Genomic DNA, 24,019 nt, shown 5'->3' on the forward strand with positions numbered 1-24,019 from the left:
GCTGTGGAACTCAACGATTCAAGTCACCTCTTACAATTCTCTTACCGAGAAGTCCGCTCTCAGAATGGTAATTACAGGCATCGAACGCGCGACTATTTGCTCAATTGTTCTTTATGCTAACGACATCTTGAACCCCCGACAATACTATCTGAATTTCAATTCGACAAACAGTCTTTTCAATTGCTCAAAAGGCCGGGTGGACTCAAACTTGAAACCACAATAATTCCGTTTTACAATACCATTATTGTATCCATTGTTTCTTCATAATATAATCTTTACTATAAAGCTGGATATCTGTTTGTTTGTCTCTGCAAAAAACTATGGACCTGTGAGCTTTAGGGTCATGAATTTATAGTCTTTGACATTCTCAATAATAACATGCTTAAAAGATTCATAGCTTCTAAAATGGATTTTTTACTATTGACCAAACAAACGTCGATGTCAAATTGCAACGAAAACATTGAAGATACACAGTACGATATTTAACATTTAAATAGTGAGGTGAATGTGTGGTAAAACCATGTTTGATCGTGTGAGGAATGTGGAGATCTGCAAAGAGTGCAAGGCTGATGTAAGCGTAATGAGTAAGATTAAGAAAGGGACGCTTAGATGGTTTGGGCATGTAGAGCGAATGAGCGACGATAGGAGTGTAAGGAGGATATATGATGCAAATGTGAATGGTAGCAAAAGTCGGGGACGCCCAAGGAAGACATGGCACGATCAAGTGAATCAGATACTCGAGTCGGGCCATGTCAAGAGTCAGAATAATAGAAGAGTATGTATGAGACGATGTATGAATGTGAATGAGGCAAGGAGTGTGTGCCAAGACCGAGTTGTTTGGCGGTCCGTCCTCTCTGCCTACCCCTGCGGGGAAATGGCGTGATGGTTAGTTAGTTAGTTAGTTAGTTAGTGAGGTGAATCATTAACGAAAAGTTACTGTCAAAGAAATTCAAGGTTAAAAAAGATTTGCGAAATTCATGACGCCAGAGCTTATCGACCGCGAGTTTCTAGTGAAGCACTCCGTATAATACGTATTTTATTAATTTATAGTTAAGGCGATGCACTACGTCGTGTAATATTTTAAATTGAGCCGCTATCAATAACAACCCTTACGTAGATGGCGATAAGGTTTAAATTCCCGCTTAACACCATCCGCCTGTTTTGATATATGCAAGAAAAAAACATGGCCAAAAAGTGCCTTTTATTTTATTTTGTGGATGTTCAGGCATAAATATTAATTTTTTTTTCGATCATTTTATAAATAACCTAATTTTACACACTATAAAATAAAATCATAACCGAAAATGGGTTCGTAAGTAGGAGATTTTGAACTTTAAAGCAGTTTTCATAGGCCTTATACATTATTTTTTTCTGGGCTTATAAAAAGACTTATCTAAAAAAAACTCGATTATTTCAAAGGCCAAGATGTATTCTACTCGCAGTATTTAATTAAAGCATCTGAAACATTTCTAGGTGACCAAATTTTCAAAACAAAAACACATGATTTTGCATTACTACGTATGGCACCGCCTTAAGATAAATAATATCGCTCTGCAAGTTTCAATGGAAAACGATTTACGCGACAGATCGCTAAATTAACGATTTGCTTGGCAATGTTGTAGGCATTATTGGCACTTTAATATGTAATGAGGCACATAGCATAGTATTATTATTTAACCGGTTAACTAACACACATAGCATTTATTCCTCGTTCTCTTCACTGTAACGGGGTTAATATTCAACTCAAGCGAATAGAAACTGAGTGAGACCGAGCTGAAACTGGTATCTGCATATCTGGTCAATAAAATACGGATACATGTTTATTGTTCCCCGGTTCTAAAAACAGATAACAGATAGACAGACAGACTGAATAACAAACTGTCGTATCGTCTTATGCGAGCTTTTACGCCTTCGGATACGACTGGCATATTAATGCGTTGTAAGCTTTTGATGCAGCGTGCACTGTGCATATTATATTATGATGTTTGTGCATATGAAACTATTAGCATTTGAATGTAATGACTTGGATGCAATAGAATACAAGATTTTAAATATTAAAAATACATCCTTTAAGCAACCTATACTGGATATACCGATATCCAGTATTTGGTATTTAGTGCCAGTGGCGTGCGGTCAATTTTGGATTGCTGACTTCTTTGTTTCCATTGAAAGATAGAACTTAAGTATTATCCACAGATATAAGTTAAAAATGTTGAAAAGACATCGGGAACAAGAGAACACAAAATATTCATATCAATCAACTAATTCGTACAAAATTAAAAAATATAGTTAAACTTATTAAAATTATTATGAATGTCACGCCCAAAGAACATCTAATTTCACACAAACAAAATACATACTAGATTAGGAACACATAGTACAGTAAATAATTGAAATAAGATTTGTTGTTCTGCTTCCCGATATAAATTCTATTAAATTTAGTGATTGATGCGTTAAATTTGATACAAACATTCTGTCACATTACCCAAATTCTGTATACAGAGAGCTGGAGTATACAATTGTGATTCAGTGTTGGAGTTGTCGCAATAATACGCGGTACGTAATAATATGCATTTTAACTAGATAATAAAAATTAACACGTTGGTAATCTTTGAATTTAGCGATTATATCGTTCCTTGCGGAGTTCCTTTACATTTCTTCCTTTAGATTCCTACCATAACTTTTTCTTCCCAGATCTTCCTCTCCTTCATTTACTTGAAAAGACACTCCACACAGCATCCCCAAAGATGGCACAAGTGAAAATAATTTCCCTCAGGGTCTCCTGTGTGCAGTTAATGTGAAAAATGAGGGGCAAGCTGCTAGTAATCTTAATTTTTTAACCGATATATATGAGAGCAATCTTTTTAATGTAATTGCCTGAGTTACTCATTAAATAGTAATTAAATGTTTAACGATACGTCAATTCTATTTTAACAACTTGCGCGTTAATTAAAATAATCGCACACAATTAACGGCACGCCCCTGCATTAATACATAATACATCGAATGCAATTTGCAATATTACTAATAATTATTATTATAGTATTGGTAAATACACAGCATGAAGCTATGTCTGTAAAAATAAGTTTGCACTTTCACGATGCATTCTTGTGCATCAATAGAAATGTCAGAGACGCATCTGCCGAGTTTACACAGAATATGCATGTAAGAACAATAATAATTATAATGTGTAACGTTCTATCCTGTCTAGACACCTGCGTGGTAACATGTACTAATTACTAACACTTAATTTATTGAAGTAAAGACAATATATTATCACTATCACACGGTGGAAAAATATATGGCTTCTTATTTAATGGCTTGCGAAAGCAGTATCCTGAACGCCAAATGCCAATTACATATAATAATTATTTATAGAATACATACAAGAAAACCTGCATTAATTTAAGATGTCGGCTTCAATAGTGCGATCTCGTACAAAAGAAGGCAGGTGAATTTTTTTGTATACAAAAAAGGCACTTCCTGAATTTTGAAATTGAATGATCGATTACAAATCGAACGGAAGTCATTACAGATTGCAAACAAGCGCTTTGAAGGCAGCTTGCATCCTAACTCTACGTTGAAATAACATGTTTTCCAGATGGGAAAGCTTGGAAGTTTCATAGTGGTATCCTTTCCTATCCAGTTACGAAGTATGAACAGTGAAATCGAAGAAAGTCAAAAGATATAACAATAAATCAACAGGCTTAGAATTCATCAACAAACCAATTCGGTCGTAACAACACCAATGTAATCCAAATGAACGTGTTCGGAACTTTGTTACACAATAACTAATTGTCGAGTTTTGGTTTCGGCACGATTTGATTGCTCGTTCGATATTGGAAAATGTTCCACGAGCTGAAAGCGCACTTCTTTGGGCCACAAACACAGTAGTAACGGGTCACCAAGCACTTCGCGAACCAACCGTGTCTATCAACTTCGCTCGATCGTCTGCAAGATGTTGACGCGGTCAAGTAAAAGGTGTTTCTATGGACAAAATCGCGAGAGCGATCAGCAGCGCGACAAAAATTAAGAAAAACAACCAGCAATTTTATAGCAAAGAGTAAAAAAGGATTAGCATTACTATACAAAGTCGAAGCTTTGCATCACGGACTTTTATCATGTTCCCGCAACTTGTATTTTCACTTTTCGAGCTTATTCAGGCTGTGTTTAATGTCGGTGTCTCGCTCGCACGCGATAGTGTTGTCCCTTTTTTAGGGCGCCATGTTGTCGGCGTGCACATTCTAAACGCATCGCATGCAGGAAATGTAGGAGGCTTGGCGCGTGGATTGTGACGTTCGGCTCCCAAGCGCTGTGCGGAATGGGACGGATATTATAGTGGCAGGCTGTTGAGAAAAACTTGCTTTGGATCAACATCTTTACAACAAGCAGTCATAGGATAAACCAAAAGGGTAATATCAAAAGAATACAACATTCAAAATACGCTCGCAAAGATGCTTCTCTTTTTAATTGTGTCTTATTAAAGTTGACGTTTACCTGGAAACGTTGCGCCGTAAGCTTTAAAGTTGAGAACAAAGTTCAGGCAGCGTGCTTTTATGATTGTTTCTTACGGCGTAATTAGCTTCTATACTATCTGCTTTTATATCTGTTGATATAAATTAGGGATGTGATATAATCCCATCTTCCTTTCAGCGTCACGTTTAACGGAAAACCGTTCCCTTTCTTTATATAGAATCAGCGCGGAAAAGGAAATGACGAGTATTTGCGCTTAGTCGTTGTTTGTCGGCAAGCTTCGAACAGTTATAGAAAATAAAATTATTATACATGGTGTTCGAGGGTAAAGTGCGCTAATTCAAGAGGTGATTTTACATGATAGTTCAAGAAAAAAAGATAAATAACTCTTATCGAAATTCTAACTTTTTATAGTAGATTTTAGGTTAAAAAGTTGAACTAATATATAAATAAATTTGTAAATTAAAGAAAATTTATTTTCAATGAGTTGTTTGCAGAAAATTTCTCCAAACAGATCATTCGTCAGTCACCTCATAAACAGTCTCATAGTGCCTTCGGAAGGCGAAACAGCTGTCACGAGTTGATTTGAACAATTTATATTATATACACATTTTATAATGCATGACAAGTTGTTGTATAAGTAGTTTGTGTCGAAACACGAACCGTGAAATAAAGTTTCGTAATCTAGATTATTTCGGAGATATTAATCTTAAAATATTATTGACTGATTAATTGTAAAAATCAATTAAAAGCGTGATACTTGTCCGTTGATAAAATAATTCTATAGATTGTAACATAATTATGTCAGACATAGTTATGTTACACTAAGTCATTAAGTACGTTATTTACAGCCCTGATACCGTCGACATTACTAAATTCCATGTGCCGACTAACAAGACAAAATGTAACATTCTTCTGCAATACATACACAACCAACAATCAGACACACTGACTAATCAATAGGATGCAAATAATCTTGGCAACAAGTTTGGGGGTACTATTGATATATTTACTGACACCATTTACAGAATTAATTGTAATCTATAACAGCACTTGTCAAATCCTACAAAGTAATGTAGTTTTAGTGATTTGTTCTACTTTTCATATAATTTTATTTTACTTTCACATGTGTTAATAATATTGTTTCATATTATAATATAATATGCTTTAAAATAGTATAAGTTCGATGGCTCACTAGGTATATTCTTTTCTTAAAATCAATGTATAGGTGCAGATGGACGGAAAACCAAATAAATATATTTCAAATTATATAACACTTTAATTCTTATTTTAATCAATATATTTAAAAGTTTTAACGCCAAGTTTTTACAAAAGTTAAATCAGGAAGCACATTAACAATCAAATACAGACAAAACAAATCAATCAATTACAAACATCCACAACTTTAATTGCTTTTTTAACAAAACAAATGTGTGAATACCTCATACGAAGAATGAAGGTAATTACATTTAATTTATATTCTTGATATCTTCCTATAAAGAATGTTCATTAATGCATTAGATCAATTAAAAAAGAATAATGATACAAGCAAACCATAATACGTCCAAGTAATGAATTCAATTGCTGTCAAGAAACAGATACAATGTTTTATACTTTAAATGATTATATGGGAATAGTAATATTGTCAACAAGGCAATCAAGTTATAGGGGTTTATTCCGATGAACATTTTTTATAATAATGAAAATTTATTTTTATCACGAACATTTGTTTGTATCATGAACATTTATTTTTATCATAAACATTTATATTTATAATGAACATTTATTTTGATAATGAACATTTATTATTATCACAACCTTTATTATTATCGTGACATTTATCTTGAAATCTTTGCTAAAATTAGATGAAAAGAATTGGCGAAAAGCTAAGCATATATTCTTATTCTAATTGAATTTAAGTGTATCTTATAGTTTTGTGATTTTCCCGTTTTTAAGTCCCGTAGTGAACGGAAAAAATACTAATATTGAAAATTGTTAATTTTAATCCGGTTGTTAAGTTTATTGTCCAATTGTTAGGTTTATTAATAAATAAATCACGGTCTCTGAACACTTGTTCATAAAAATTCTAATATTTTAGAAATTTTTAAAATACATATTAGCAATACTCATTTTCTCAGTGCACTAATTAATGAGAAGGGACGTAACGGAAGATGACTGGAAATGTGATGATAATTATAAAAGTAATGATAAGTAATTGAACGAAAGGATGCTGAAATTTGTAATGGCAAAACTGGTTATAAATCCATATCATTTAGCAGAAAGTATGAGAGGGATTTAATTATTCAACTGTATCAAAGTAAAAATCTTAATAATTGCTTTGGTAGGTTAGAACAAATCCATAAGGAAATTATAGATCATGCGTATCACACTTTTTTGTAATAAAAAAACAATTTAAACATGCCGACGGCACGAGGATGAGAAATTTCGATGACTTATTCGTTTTTATGTAACGAGCTTCCGACTTACGAATATATTTATTCCGGGCCTATTTGACTCGCCAAAACAAATCTCTTCCAACAGCCTTAATGTTTTAATTAAATAAATATTGATTTTAAAAATGATCTTAAACGCGCATTCCAAACTGTTCTAACTGGTTACAGTGTCTTTATGACGCAGCAAACGCTACCGACTATTATTATGGCTGTAACCGATGTTGGCAGGCGTGACGTCTACGCCGCCATATTCTCGAACACAAACGAACATGTAGTTTTGGCCGCAAATAAAAATGACGCATTTTAAATTGTTATTGAAAGTTCATTCGTCAATAAGAAATACAAATATTATCGTAATTCTTACACAGTAAAAATACCTTATTCGACTACCGACCGAGCGCCCTACCCAGCGAGTATTTATTTTTAGATGACTTATAAATCTAACGAGTTGTTTTTGCTCTCACACTATTTCAAACGTGGCACGTAACTGAACCAAATTCGAGGAATGCAATCGAACATGGTAATAATTTATTATTTAGACGCACTGATATACGTCTCGCATATTATCACTTAGAGTACAACGTACAATGCTCCGTCTTCATTGAATCAAAAATCTGCCATCAGGTTTTAAAGTGTGTTAGGCCGCCCGCGGTTATAGCCTGACACGAATTGAAACAGCGGCAACCTACTAAGAATTTTACACACTCGGGCCACACTCAAAAATGGCAGATGATGTTGATTTATTGTTCCTCATATTTGCACAAATGGTGTAGAGTTGAAAAGATATGAGAGTAAATGGTAAATTAATCCTGACCAAACTTGCCACCGTGACCGTTGACATTTGACAAGTAAAATATCTGATATAAAATAGATCTAAACAGATTAAAAAAAAACATTGTGATTCTTTATTATATCTCACTTACGTGAGAAAAATCCAGTTATAAAAGCTCGGTTAATATACAAAGAGGTACAACAATTACGAAAATATAGTCGGATATGGGTTGCATTAAATTTCATACATCTAAATAAAGATTAAAATGTAAAACAAATAAAAATACAAAATTATTAAATTAAATGAAAGACAAATAGTACAGAAAAGTAAGAGACACAGGAGACACAAATAGAGACGCAAGTAATACATGCATAATATAAACAATGCAACATATTTTTTAGCAATATCAGAACATTTTTTCTGAATCCATATAAATTATCGACGAAAATATATATTCATCTAATTATCATTAAAGCATTATTATTTAAGCATCGTAGATGTTCTTTTATTTTTTTATTTATTTATTAATTTTAACGCCCTAATGGGCTTATACATGATGCATATTTTACATGTTTTACTGCGTAATACAGTGCCAACAGAAAGTTTATTTTTATTTTTAAAACAACAACAAAATAAATAATCAAAAAAATAATCTATTTAGATAATATAAGAAAAGAGAAAAAATAAATAAACCACCTTTAAAAGTGCAGATGGCATCAAAATAATCTAAATTAATAGAACAGGTTGATAATACGTAATTTACAATAAGTAAATGAAAAAAAAACTATAATCGCTCCTACGCGATACTCCTAAATAATAATATAAGCTGCATAAAAGACATCATTCAGGTATTTCTTATATAATGATAAACTTATATTAAATATGTCGATATTTGATGTGAATTTTACTTATTTGTCTGTATGTAATTGTGATTAGTCAATAATATAAGCCCTAATGAAGCTTGAGATAAGCGAAATCTGGTTAGCTGTTATTTATTAATTCAATAAAAGTAATGAATTACATAGTGTATTTTTCATTTAATTATTAAATAGTTATTGGTAGGGACTATAGCTCTTATCGTTCCTATAAATAATTATTCTGTTAATTTAATTATGTATTGCCATAACTGAAAGCTTTTATACATAACTTAATATTCTCGATGTTGTATACCTTAAAACTTATCGTTTAATACTTTTAATAACAATTAACTTTTACTAACAACGAATGGATTGTACTCGTATACACCTACTTATTGAAAATTTTGATGGCGTGCTTCCTTTGTTAATAATAGTTTTTATGATCACCTATAAAAATGTTGCCGTAGTACAAAAATATGCCTGATCATTGCATTTGAAAATAAAAGTTTTATTGGGTACTAATTACAAATTCATATTGAAACTGCAATAATAAAACATGCATATTACCTCTCTATTGATTGCAGGTAGTGTTTCATTGTATGAATACAATACGTTAAAATAATGAACGGCAATATAAAGAAGAATGCAATTAAACAAACTGTTTGAAAGATGTAATAAAATACATTTAGATCGGTTATTTAGTAAAATATTAGGTACCTACCGACTTAATTTAATGGCAATTTAAAATATGCGTAATACCTAATTTACATTTACATTAATCCCGGTCGTAGCAATATATTTCGGTGGCAATGAATTACAATGTTAACCTTATTAAAATGTTGATATTTTAATAAGATATATGTGAAACATAAATAGAAAAGAGATGTAGAATATTTTCTCCTTACTAGGAGATCCTGTGTTGAGGGAACTTGGTTTTGGATATGGCAGGGTTTTTTAAAGTCACTTCTTTGACGATGTTTTTAATATACTAGTCAGTTCTTTTTTTTCTGATAGCAAGATTAAGCAAGTATTAAATTAAGCCTTCAAAAGGAAGAAGTAAACGGGTTGAAAGGGAGATATGTAAATACGAATGTTAGAGGAAGCGAGCTTTTATTAAAAAACGATAAAAATACCGCAAAAATTGTAAAATTATTTAATAACACACGACCCATTTAAAATATTCTCTCGACGAATGCCTAAGATGAATTTAAAGATATACTGTGAAATTTGATATCTATAAAATGTTAAGTAATAGAACAAAATGTATTCTTAATAATTTTCGGAGCATACGTTGCGATTTTTTTCTATGGAGGGAATTTCATATTATTACCGCTTCGGATCAAATAATGTATTATCTTAAAAAAAACAAATACTTTTTTAAGGAACTTAAAACTTAAAGTGTTCAAGAGAATTATAATATAAATCGGCAGAAATTCAGAATTCGGGGGCTTAACGTAATTATTTTTTTGTTTTAATTTGTTTGTTCTGGGTGGAAATTTACTTTAACTTGTAGCTAAAAATCAGAGCTTTTTTGTCCAAAGGTAGTAGGTATTACACGTACGTAGTATTTAGCTTGTCTGTTTGCTTTGTTCTGGTTTTATATATTAGGTGATGAAGACGTATATTTCTGACATTATTTTTCTATAAATGTTTATTAAATAAAATGCATTTATAATTGTTCTTTAAATAAAAAAAATGAGTTCAATATTTCGAAGCAGGTGTAAGCATTTAATTCTTCGTCGTACCATAAGGGCAAGGATCCAGCATTTCTCCCACGCTGACTCCCTTTGTATTCAGAATCCGTTTACGTTTTATTGTGATTTGGACTTATTTTTATCGAGCTGTTGCGCAAGGTGCTCGGACCTTGAACATTGTAGTGGGAACGGTCCTTTATTTGGCTATTTTTCTACTTTTGATACATTGAGACCCGAAATATGACAAAAGCGAGGAAGTCGTGGGAAGATATTGAGACTAAACATAATATACATAGCAGTTTGCAAAGCATGAACAAATAGAATAAGCCAATTTCTTTCATTGGTTTTATGGGTTGCTAGAAGATTGAAATATTATACACGTAATGGGTTGGGTTTTTGCTATAGCCTATTATTTGGGTAAGTAACATCAATTATTTTTCATATGTGGTTTGATTGTGGTTAGGGCGCTGTAGGAATTTTTACAGCGTTCTATCTAAGGTTACCGAATTAAGTAAAGTTGTGTTACAAATATCTTACCAATATGCCATTATTACACAATTTACATTCTTACGTTTCGTCAGATTGATAAAACTTTGATGAAACAAGAACATAGTTTTTACCTGAATTAGTCTTCAAAGAGGTAATATTCAAGGCTAGGAATGTTTTGTGTTTTCCATCTTGATAATATTTTTTAAATCCAAAAGATTGGGTTTTATTTTTTGCCAGATGGGGTAGGTGAGATTAACGTATTAGGACAACTTGGAGAAGATCTGAAAAACCCGGGTTAAACCCAAAACCTTTGTTAAAATGGGATCTGGTAAATGAGAACGAGGTAAAGAAAGATTTTAAAGGGATGGTAAAACCCTTCAAACATTTGGTTGACAGCTTGACAGGTAGCTACTTTACAGACTAGGTAGGTAGGCGCCGAATAGCCAATAGTTTTCATAAATCCAAACTACAATATAATCAAGTAAACGATTAGGAACTTGTGTAAATAATTGACGTCGCCAGCAGTCTACAGGTAATTACACTTAACCTGTGTAGGATGATCCACCCACTATTATAGCAACCAAAGAACTACTGATTTCAAACATGATATTACAAATCATAAAACGCATTTATTTTTATGATCGGCATTTCCTAACGTATACTTTTTATTTTAAAATCCTTTAATAAATATCCATTTCTTTATTGCATTATTAAAAAAATATTAAAACCCACAATTTTTCAGCGTGCCTCAATAATTAAACGTAAACTTGAATGGGTCTTTTGAAATACAACGAATTGTATGTAAAAATGTGGGTGTTCAATATAAAGAAACAAGTTTATGAAAAAAGCTCTGTAGTTCGTTATAACTAGGTAGTGACGCAATATCTTAGAACATAATAATATTATCAACAGTAATTATTCAGATCTGTCTATATTGACCATTTAACACCGGAAATAAACACGTATCTTTTAATTAAAATTAAATGTATCACATCTGGCTGTGTTCATAAATGAAACGAAACTAGTTCAGAAAAAAATTCGGATGATATAGATATGTGGACAGAGATAAAAGTGTTAAATATAACTTTATTAATACATATAGAATTCTGCCGCCATGGTAGAACTACAGTATCCTCCTTGAGGAACTCAACACATTCTCATAGTGAGGTGTTCACAAAACACTACTACTAAGCCACTCATTTTTTGTATAGCGGGTACTTATTACGTAGGTCGTAGACAATATCTAAAAGAATATAAATTCATATGTTTGTTTGTTTTTTATAGGTTGCGCTTATATCTAAGCTGAATTAGAAAAAGGTATTCAAATAAAAAAGAAATTCTTAAAGGTTGTAAGCGAAAGCAGTAGTCTATAAACATTATAAATGTGTTGTTTATACAAAGTTGTCGTGTTTTATTAAATATTTTCGTTTCATTATTATGTTTTTTTTTACATTATATATCTTCCTTTCAAACCATCTTCTTTTTGTACTTTTACTACGGAGCCTTAAATAGCCACGTCCTGATCATATTTGTAGTAAAACAAATTAAGTTTCTAGATAAAACGCGTGGAGCTTTTTCACTCTCAAAACGAATAAAGCATTCAACTTGTAATTAGGTGCTATAAATCAACTCAATAAGTATGCATATATTTCAAGCTCAGATTCGACACGATTCACTGTTAAAAAAATGGAGTGAACTTCTCGCTGACAGCATAATCTAGATCTGATGCTATATATTTAAAATTCAATTATGAATTCAATAAACGCACGCCATCAGATCGATTATTACAAAATTCGAATCGAAACAGTAAATCAATTCACTTATTGATTAACTGAAATCTTATGTATCCACGTCGAAAGAATTTAAAACGTTAGTTATTATTATAACTGTAAAATATTGTAACTATTTGCAATAGAGGCAAAGAGTGTGTGCCAAGACCGAGTTGTTTGGCGGTCCGTCCTCTCTGCCTAGCCCTGAGTTAGTTTTAGTTCGTGTGGAAGCTCTTTCTTTAAACTGAGCACCTGGACTACGCTCTGGTTCCTTAAACCATGGGTAGCTGATGACGTTACTGCTCTGTAACTTGTTTGTCAAAAATTGACGTTTCGGGACAGAAAAATTCCGTAAATAACTTTTCCGAAGCTTTTGATTATGAATTTACAAAGTGCAAACGCAAGTAGCCTATATTACGTGCCCATTGAATATAGGTCATGCACTTACTGTTTTTTAGAATATAAAAATCCTACCTACCTATCCTAATAATCTACCAGGGAAATGATCGAAAAGTTGTTTAGTTTCCAGTTGATTGAGTCATGTGACACTTAATAACTTTGAAAATAATTGCTAATTATCACTGCTACTTTAGATGCCTTCAAACCTTAAAATATTTACATCGTAAGCCTTTATCTTTTGTCGCAGACAGAGAATATACAATGTTCAAGGCAATCTTCTAATTTTACCATAAAACACTTTGGTATGGTTCTACCGCTGAGAGCTCCGTTCGAGCTTCTCTTTCTGATATACGCGACGATTGTAGAGAAGAGGTAGAGGTTACAACGGAGCTATTAGCGGTACGCTTTTACACGATTACTCAATCATAAGCTAAACGATCATCATCATCTCTCGGACTTCTTGGAAGTTGATGATATTACGATGATTTTCAAGAATAAGTGATGATTAAACTTTCAAAATTACCACAGTTAAAATCAGGGATAAGTCTGATGTTTTAACAAATGCTATAATAAATTGGTGTTTAAAAGAAATTAAATCCCACAATATCAATCCGTTTTCATTAATTTTTTGTTAATTTCCTAATTTTTTTGAAGCTAAAAACATGCTTAAATAAAAAAAATATGTATCCGGCAGTGAATATTCACGTTGTGTAAATATCGCAAGCACCAATAATAATAATATTTGGATGATTTATATAGCGCCGTTTTGTGTAAAATCATCTCAAAGGCGCTGTACAAATATATAATACACTTCTACAATGATCTACTAATTATATATGGAGATAATACACAGTACCATACTTACTTGTTAGGTCACTTGAGATTAACACTTAATAACCATTAACTAATTGTTTATTAGCTAAATTCAGATACAGGATTTAGGATTTAATTGGAAAATTGAAGATAGTTGGACTTTCTCTCAGGAATGGTATATTTAATTTAAGGGTATGGACAGCTTAAAAAGGTAATTTTTCTTATGTATATTTTACTAGGGAAGTATAATATAATGAATCTTTATTATACCTATTTGTATATTTTTCAGAATATTATGAAGCAGTGCTACTTGATGTTTACAATTATATATATTACTTAATGGGGACAAATATTATTATTTTACATGCAATAATTATTCGCCTGACCGTTGGCGTCATGTATCTTTTATCAGGAGATTTTTCAATGTGGATGAGTGTTTCAGGCGAATAATTATTGCTTGTAAAATAATTGTTACCCTTTGTGCTATGCATAAAAAATCTTGTCTTAAAAACATTAGTTTACCTAAAAAATAATAACAAATATTATTGTTCGTAAAGTTTTCAATTCGTGGCATTACTCCCTCCAATTCGGCTCACGTTTTTAATCTGATTACATTGTATGGATTGTACATCACTAAAGGTAACTCAACATCGTAACAGATGCGCCCTTTCCGGGTCAATTAAGCAGTAATTTGATTAGAAAAGTGGGTTATGTAAGTACGCATTACATTGTAAAAGTACTTTTTATATGTCTCGTAAAAAGTACTTAAATAGACCGGTGGAAAAATAACGACCTATACATGATTATTTTGAATTTAGTGGGAGTTGATTCAATTTGGGCGGATAAAATAATAATATTTAAAGATTTTATAACATGACATAAAACACAGCAATAAATGTCGTGTTATCGCAATTTTAAGAAGTGTGTGGGTATTTGAATGAAGCTTTATTTGCACAGGTTTATGGCAATATTTCCTTGACCTTAAATAAATGAAAGATTCCTCGCTCGTTAGAGCAGGTGTTTATTAGTACAGAATAATTATTATTTAATTTTATATCTGGGATTACCTGTCAACGACTGATATATTTAGGTTTGCAAAATGTCGTAATTCAAGTAATTTTAGTAAAAGCTCATCCAAATTTGAGACTGAGCATATGTTTTCGAAGAGATATAATAAATAATTGTAATAACATAAATATGCCAAAAATGATTTTTAATAATATTACCTTTAAATGTTGTCTAGACATTTTTGACATTAACAGGTGAAAAACTAAATCCTTAAAACACTTTATTTCGAAATTCGAATTAATAAAACATAGTCTGAAAAAAGATCTGCAATATTGCCGACAGGTGGCGCCTGGGTAGGTAACCGGATGTGGCATTGTTAGTTTCTACTTTTGTCTCTTCCGTTTTATGTGGCCCCCTTAAGATAAAAACCTTCATGACAATATATTTTGAAACGAACTTGAATAAACATCAAGTATTATGGAAATAATTTTAAGTGGTTTTAAAATTGCACAATACAAAGTACCTGTTTAAAATACCATTAAAATATATAAAGGGCCCCACTTAAAGCAGGTTATTTAAAAAAATCTGTACCTTAACTGTTTTATTTTTACAGAGCTTTGTCACAAAATAATATATCGTTAAAATGTACATTTCAAAGCAGAATTGCATTTTTGCAAAGATAAAACTCAATTAGGGATATTTTATGACATAACTACCAAATTAAAAAAAAACTTTAAAATTCTAATGTAAAATCAAAGATTGGCAGTTAAATTAAGTACTTTGTAACATTGATGCCAATTTAAAAAAAAAATATTAACTCCATTGTTTTTGTGTCGTATTTTTGTCATAGCATATTTTATTGTAACATTTCTCCTTGTATTAATTTCGTTTAGTATCTAATAATTGGACTCAGTGCGTTAGTAAATAAATAAAGTATCTACTTACGTAGCCACGTAGGACTCGTAAAAATATACTCAATGTATATATGTACCCATATTATATATCAATGTATATATGTACCATATTATATATCAATGAATATACGTACCCATATTATATATCGATGTACATATGCACCCATATTATATATGAATGAATATATGTACCCACATTATATATCGATGTATATATGTACCCATATTATATATTATGTATATTTGTACCCATATTATATGTCGATGACCCAAAACATAATTAAAAATGAAATTATGTAACTTCTGGCTGTTGTTACCAAATTCTGTTCTCGATGTAAATTTGCTATTATGTTCGAGGTACTGAGAGATAATTATTTTGCTAAACAGAAACTCAGCCACATTCCTTAGCTCGAACACATTGGCCACTTTAATGGCTATTAGAAGTTTAGAAGGTGATGGCAAATTTCCCATTGTTCGATTGTTAAGGTCAGCTCGAGGATTGTTTGTTTTTAAAATTTCGAGGAAAAACAATGATCTTGTAAATAATATGGTCATTATCAGATGGAATAGTACATAATTGAATGAATGTGTGTAATTGAAATTGTAATTGGCAATTCGGCCAAGGTCACAACTATTTCAAAAAGGGGCGTCATAAAATGCTAATTAAAGAACAATTGAACATATCCGAATGAAATCTTTCGTCGAAATGACCATATAAATGTTATTTTTTGACTTACTCTAAGGTCAGCAGATCTACATGTTAGTAATCATCTAATCGAATTTTATAGGTCAAATCGAGCCGTTTACTATGATCGTTCTTTTTGTGTAACAGGCCCATTCATCTGGAATAGAATTCCCCCAGCTCTTACTAATCTCCAGAATTTGCCTGAATTTAAACGGGCCCTAAAAACAAAATTGTTGAAAAAATCTTACCATTCATAAATCTCAACTTGTTGTATTATACCCTTTTAAAATGTCTACTCAGAAGATTCTCATTTCTGAGCAAAAACTGCCTCCTTTTTTTAGATTATGTTTTAGTTTTAATATTCTTGTTTTGTCCTGTCCTGCTGTTATTTTTATTCTAAGTTTTGTCGTCAATTTGTTTAAACAGTATATTTAGTGTTAATAAGATCTGTATTGGGTAAGGCACACTGTAGGAATAATTTTAAGAACATGACCACTAATACTAAATTACCGTTTTTAAGTTTGTTACTGTAAAGTTCACTTGATGTAAAATTTACTAAGCTGCGCTATATAAATGCCATGCAATTATACACAAAGATAATACAAACATGCATCAAGAAAATAAATATTATATTGGTGGTTCTTAGTCAGAGAATGATACAGTTAAATATGACCGAAGGGGATAGGGTCGAATTACTTTAGTGGTAGAGAAAATCCCCGGAATAAGGTCCTGGGTTCAATTCCTAGATGCAACTGAATCTTTTTATATTTTTTGTTTCAATTTTTTGTTAATATTGTTTTATATGATTAACTCATTTGAGGTCAGTAAAAAAAAAAAAAATATATATATATATATATATATATATAATTTACCGGTGGAAGAATAATAATGACTTGTTTTTGTTATTGATAATAAATTTAGTAGTATTGTGAAGCGGTCAACCTTATGAAAAGAAATGTTGTTGAAAACAGCCATAACTTAAAGAAATATTAATTTTTCCATAAATATAAAAGTTTTATATACTTTAATAGCTGTAAGCACTGTGCATGTCATGCGTGTGTTTCTGTTATGTGGGCACCATGTGGTGTTTTTCTGCAACAAAGACCACAGGAAACAGTAGTTTTTTCATAACTACTGTCGCTAGTTGATTTAACATAATTTTTCAAATCTAGAAAGATTAAACATTGCCAAATACGACAGTTTCAGGAAGGCGCTTGGGGATTTCGTGATGAGTGAGTGGATAGTGTCGGTAACCAGCTTCCCGTACTCAGATAGAGGTTTATATATTGTTTATATGTGTGAGGAATAAGATACATGTATGTATGTATATGTATGTATGTATATATACCTGTGTGTGCATGTGTATGTATGTATGTGTACTACTACTATATATATATATATATACATATATATATACATGTATATATATATATATTTTATAGAAAACTTTGGCAATTTTTGTGAGTTATTGAAAACATTTTTTTACCAATTTTAATTTTTTTTTTATAATTCTACCAAAATATGTTTACACTAGACTTAAATTCAAACCATTCCTCCATAGGGCACCATGAAACAGGCAGCTGCCTAGTATGGTGCTCTAATTTATCTTCTCTAAATAAATGTATTAATCATGTAACATGTACTTATAAATAAAAATAAAATAAATAAATGTTCGCTATCATATAATGTCAATATGAACAACCACCACACAAGGCGTTTGCCCGTATTAAAATAGCTAAAATAATCTAAATGTTTGTTTGCTTTGAATTTTTTTTTTGATACAGCGCCATCTGTTGGACGTAAACGCAACACGCGCTATTGTTTATTTATCTGCACAGACAGACTGAGCCACAGCAATGTAGTTATAAATAATTTACTTTACGTATAAACTAACCTATAAAAAAAAAATCACTATGAAGTGGAAAAAAGTTTTAAAATTTTTCAGTATATCATCGAATGTACAGTTTTATAACTTATGTTGGTATGCAAAAAAATGTGACGAAGTTCAGCGTTTTGTTTTGATAACATCAAACGATCTCGTACCTGAAAGATGATGTACTAATCGACGATTATACGTTCAACTTACTTTCATGTAACATGCATGCGACTAGCCCATTACAATATTCCTCACAAGTACATTAACATGAATACTGCATCTTATTAATATTGTTGTAATTTACGGCTTATTATATTGCGAGTAGGTAACAATAATTCCTCAGTGAATAGGCAGTTCTTGTCCTATGTTATTCGTAGTTTAACCTTCGATGCCAACAGTAGGACACGAGTTATCACGTCAACATAAAAGGAATTTACAAACACAACTACTATCATTTTTATTAGTATTGAAAATCAGTTTCGTATCGACTGTTTAAACATTTAATAACTCAAGGTAATTATAACTAACAACTTCGTACATAAATATTTATTTAATATTTGAACACCTGCATAGTTTTTATAATGAACTTGCATCTTGCAGAATTTAATACATTTGAATGTCTCTATGGAATTTAAAGCAATTTAACAAAAGACTCTTGAAATTTAACAAATATGCTTTTGGATCCGCAACATCATCAGCTTTTGGAGAAATATAACCTAAAGTTAAGCATAAACTCCTGCGCGAACTAATATGAAGAAAAACTTAATTTTAAACTGACAAGAAAATCATAAAAAATAATTATAAAAAACCTAGTTTTAAAAAAAAATCAGGAAAAATACTCCGCATAAATAATAATGGAAAATGCTCAGATAACTTAGAACCTAAGAAAATCCTTAATTATATATAATGAGTCCATTGACAAAAACAAAAAAATCAAAAAAGTCTCATCTTAGATATCTTCCAATTCCCCGTCCGTCTCCTCCCCCCACTCTTCACTAATCCGTAGTCACGCCCCCACCACCACTTCAACACTTAATAATATATGATCAGCCATTATTTTTCAATGTGATGTTTTGTATTTATTTTGCCCTAAGGAAGAAATGATTCAGAAACCGGTCGGCTTTGATTAAAAAATATAGTTATTAAAACAAAGAAATATTATATTATTTAAATAATAAATCACTTAAAAAGTAAAATAACAAGAGTTTACAGTCATCTTAACAAAAAAATTTAATGGCCATAAAAATTTGAACATAAAATATTATTGTAACGTATAAAAGCGTGACTCCGTGGCAAGAATATAAACTAAATAAGCAGTATTTCAACGACTGTGTAGTTTTAGGATCAAGATTGATTGTGAATATACTATGAAATAAATAACATGTGGTACATACAATAAAAATAAGAGAGAGGTAAGATATATTATCAAAGTTGTTGATATAAAAAAATATTGCTTAACTAATTCTTTGAGATTACAAGAGAAATGTGATATTTTGCAATTTGTAACTCATGCTGTTCACTTATGCATAAGCCATGATATAATTGAATTGGTTAGGCACGAATTACGTATAGACAGGTATGATGAAAACCGTGAGTGAAAACACCGTGGTCTTGTTTAAAATGTTTCTTATTTTTTTATAGATTTTAATCAAAAGCGGTTTGATGCCTGTATGACAATGCACCAATTTTCAGAATGCGACAACCTCAGTGCGCTTTACAAAGCTAGGCATTAACTTAAAGCTGTATTGCCTACGAATACTTTTACAAAAACAACTTTCATAAATAAATTTTGAAGTTGAAAGTTTAGTAGAAGAAGTCGGGGATGCCAGAGAAAGACATGGCACAATCAATCATACTAGTATATGTCAAGAGTCAGAAGAATAAAAGGGTATGTTTGAGACGACATATGAATGTGAACGGAGCAAGGAGTGAGTGCTAAGACCGAGTTGTTTGGCGGCGGTTCATCCTCTCTACCTACCCTTGCAGATAAAATCACTGATGGATAGCTAGTTAGTTACAGAAAGCGAAAGTAATTTTGTTGGGTCCTTAATTTGATTTAAGTCTGAAATTTGATTTAAGAGGAACACATAAGCCAAAATTGTGCATATTTTTAGTGCGCTTTATATCACCACAAATATTGATAATATGTCACAAATGTTTATTTTTATTTTTTTGTTAATAATTTTATAAGAAAGACGAAAAGTTAATCAATGGAAACTGTCACAGACATTTTAGCTAATAAAAAAAATCTTAAAAAAGTTGTTTATATGCATTCATACATTTCTAACGAAAAAATATTATTTTTAGTAAAAGCTTACATTTTTTATTAATTTGCAAGATGGACAATCGATTATAATATTTATGTACTAGGTTTTACCAGAATGTGTTAAAGAAAACATTTAGAAATATTTTAGTCTAAGTTCGTGGATAAACGAGCTTTCAAGTAGAATTTCCACATCTCCTGATGGTTTCTGTAACTTCTATGACGGCTCCGTGAGTTTATACTTTTCATAATGTGCTCAACTCTAAACGTTTCAAATTGCAGGTATAAGTTACCGGCGCCTTACATATACTTAAGACATCATATTCATGATCCGTGATGCCTCGGAGACGACTTGATGGTAGTTGAGATGACGACTCAGACCTGAGTAGAACTTGAGTGGGTACTCAATGAGTCTAGTCACGATTCACGATGTTCGGCTCACATTAGCACTCTTCGGAAACCACAACAAATAGAGCTTATCTTGAAGACTTCTAAGTGATGCTTGCCTACAAAAGGTTTACTAGGAATTATTTAAAGAGAGAAGTTTAAAGGACCAGTAGGTTATCACTAAAAGCTAACATTAATAACCAAAAGGTGACATAAAATATTTAATACTTTTATGTAAATGTCAGTGATGGTTTTTTTAAACTTTGTTATGTAAGTGTGAAAGTACGATTCTAGTTAATGTATTGGTTAAGCAGGAAAACACGATCTTAAGAATGTATTTAAATTTAGTCATTCCCTATCTGTTCATACTAACAGAACACATCAAATAAACACGATCAATAAAGTTCACATGCAAAATCAGTCTCATTTCCGGTGTTCTTATTAGGTATATAACCTCACCACATCATTAAAAAAGCTCCATGTTATAATAAACGAACACACGTAACTACGGGCATTACATTATGATTAATTACTAAATAGGAAATTGGAGAGGGGTTAAATGCAATTAATGCCAATTTCGAGTTATTTTACTAATTATTGTTGTTTTTGTGTGTGTCTGCTTGATTTTAAGCAATGGCGTAGCAACCATCTCTAGGAAGGGATTGCTCCAAGACATTAAAAATATGTTTACTTAATTGTAAATTCTTCATAATAAGTTGTATGGTTTCATTAATTCTAATTTATTTTTATTTTAAATATGTACATCTATTTGAATTTCACTATTGTTTTCGTGAAATAATTAATGAATGAATGCAAATCTTGGATATGGAAATCAACCCACTTCCTGACATCCGATTGAGCTGAAACTCAGCAGATAGACTCGTTATCGATATATAAATAAATGTTTTTGTATTTCTCAGAAATACAAAAATATTTATTTATTTATTTTATCAAAAAATAGTAGGTATATTACAATGAAATCTAGGGAATTCCTGTGTCAAAATGTGCCGCTTTACAATTATAGTAAATAATCAAAAAGTACACGTTAACTTTAATACAACATTGAAAATATAAACCAACAAAATGATAATCTAATACTATAAAAATAAAATTCCTGTAATTTAGTTTGTGTAAATAAAATAAGCCACTATAGAAATAAAAAAATTAAAAAGAGAAGAGTCACTTGCAGCAGTATTCTTCGTGTGAAATATCGCTTAAATAAGCAAAACAAATTGGACATTAGAATATGTTTTACACTATTAAATATCCGAAGAAATTTGGCGTTACTCCACTGATATCATTTGAGTTTTCGTATTGCTGCTATATATAGACATATAAAAAAACTTAATTCTGATAGCATTCTCTCCTGATTTTTTTAAACCGATTGCTATATCTCTAAATAATCGCTGTAACTCAAGTTTACGAAGTACCTATCCGCATAAGATTAATGACCAACTCATACGCCGTTTTGTAGGCAAAACTGTAGAAGCTAAGAAGGTACAGCTTCTCCAGCATATTATATTCCGACTACCTCTTCAACCTGAAGGCGATCAGTATAATATTATTATTTCGCAGACGGCGGAGATCTCCTTTGTCCGTTTGCACTGAATGTCTATCACAGCTTTATGTCTTCAGACCAAGCCAGTACAACAGCTTCCATTGCCAACGTAGATATGTACTTGACGTACTTAAATGAGATGGAGATTTTGCACCAGGAACATAAAAGGCACGTACTGGTAAATCGCTTACTGTTTGAATACTCTAGATTTAAAAATATTGGTTCTTGAATCTCTGTTCTGAATCATTATGGAATATTATTAATAAAACGTGCAATCTAGTCTAGACGGATAAAAGGATTTGGTTGTATTAGTTCCTTGGTGGCAAACTGAAATGAAACTTTTCTTCCAGTCAAGATTCACGCACGGCAATCTCATTAACCACAGCGATTGGTGTCCTTTATTGTGATGTATGGTAATAAGTTAAATAGTAAAGCGTTAGATGGCGCTAGTCATAAAGTTTACTCCGGAGTCCGACAGATGTCGCTAGAGTGTAGCAATTACCTGTGGGATGTTATTGACAGGCAACAAGCTTATCGAACCAGAGAATTACCAACACTCGGGTAATGAACAGTGTAGCTAAATCCAGACCTATTATTTGAAACGTAAATAAACACAATTATAAGTAGAACCTTTTGGTTTATAAAAACATTAAATTCTGCCCGCTCAACCTAATAAAAACATTAAATGAGTGTATATTTTCAATCCTGCAATATTTTCGGCTGGAAAAATATGCAGAGTTTAAGGCGATATCACTCATTCAAAGTTAGTAGTATAGAAAGGAGAAGAAAAATATGTATTATTATGAAATAATAGTATGTGGGTAGATTCCTTGGAAGCGCGACATCTCCTGATAAAAATTGAAAGATCGTTATAAATTTGTACACAACTGCTATCTATTGACTAAGTTAGAAACCTTAATTCAAATTTACACAGAATTATAAATAATTAGACCAAAAAGTAATACCAAATTGATAAAATTCATAAAAAGTAGGTACCTATCAATAAAATTCACCACTAGGAAATGTTAGAGGTGATTTGATGGATGATGTTCAATTCGGCACGGGTTAACTAAAATGTCGAGTCAGAAATAAGATGAATCATCGTTGAGATGAATTAAATGTCAATGGACAAAGCGAATATCAAAATATAAGTCGCATTTTACTCTGAGAAACTACGTTTCATTTTAACAAAGAAGAGAATGTTATTTCTGAGCCGAAAATACTTATACGAAAAGCGCCATCTATCTTATTAAAAAAGGCCATTACAAAAAATAATCAAATTATTATAATAATGAATTTACACCAGCGGTACCAAAATTCTTCAAAATTCTCAAAGAATGTATTCTTATTCAACGCGTCGAGATAAAATTTCAAAACAAAAAATATGTGCAACTTTCCTGACGTCAGAGCTTACCAGACATGAGTTTTTTGCTTAGGACTAATACAATTTATTATATATTTAATGGACCTTACAAAAACTGATCTACTACTGTCGCAAGATAAATGGTAGTATTTTTATTCATAAATAGACGTAAACACACAAATTTCCAGGTTTATTCAAACATTTAAGGTTCGGTCCCAAATTCAATTGTAATTATCCGGACGGATA

The 24,019-nt window shown here is 31.4% G+C and overlaps 1 protein-coding gene across 3 annotated transcripts in view; it reads right to left on the reverse strand.

Annotated features, from left to right (window-relative positions):
* Nucleotides 1-24,019, reverse strand: part of ec (ubiquitin specific peptidase echinus) — a 209,948-nt gene that overhangs the window by 30,137 nt on the left and 155,792 nt on the right. Inside the window, exon 1 of one of the 3 annotated variants that reach the window (XM_089632349.1) lies at nt 3,727-3,942. The exons of the other annotated variants lie outside the window; for them this stretch is intronic. The gene's annotated coding sequence lies outside the window, so the exon portion shown is untranslated. Of the gene's footprint in view, nt 1-3,726; nt 3,943-24,019 lie in introns of those variants that run through there. 3 annotated transcript variants of the gene reach the window in all.

Source organism: Hesperophylax consimilis, chromosome 6 (assembly GCF_061612785.1).
Source record: "Hesperophylax consimilis isolate HC1 chromosome 6, BYU_Hcon_1.0, whole genome shotgun sequence".
NCBI lineage: Eukaryota > Metazoa > Arthropoda > Insecta > Trichoptera > Limnephilidae > Hesperophylax > Hesperophylax consimilis.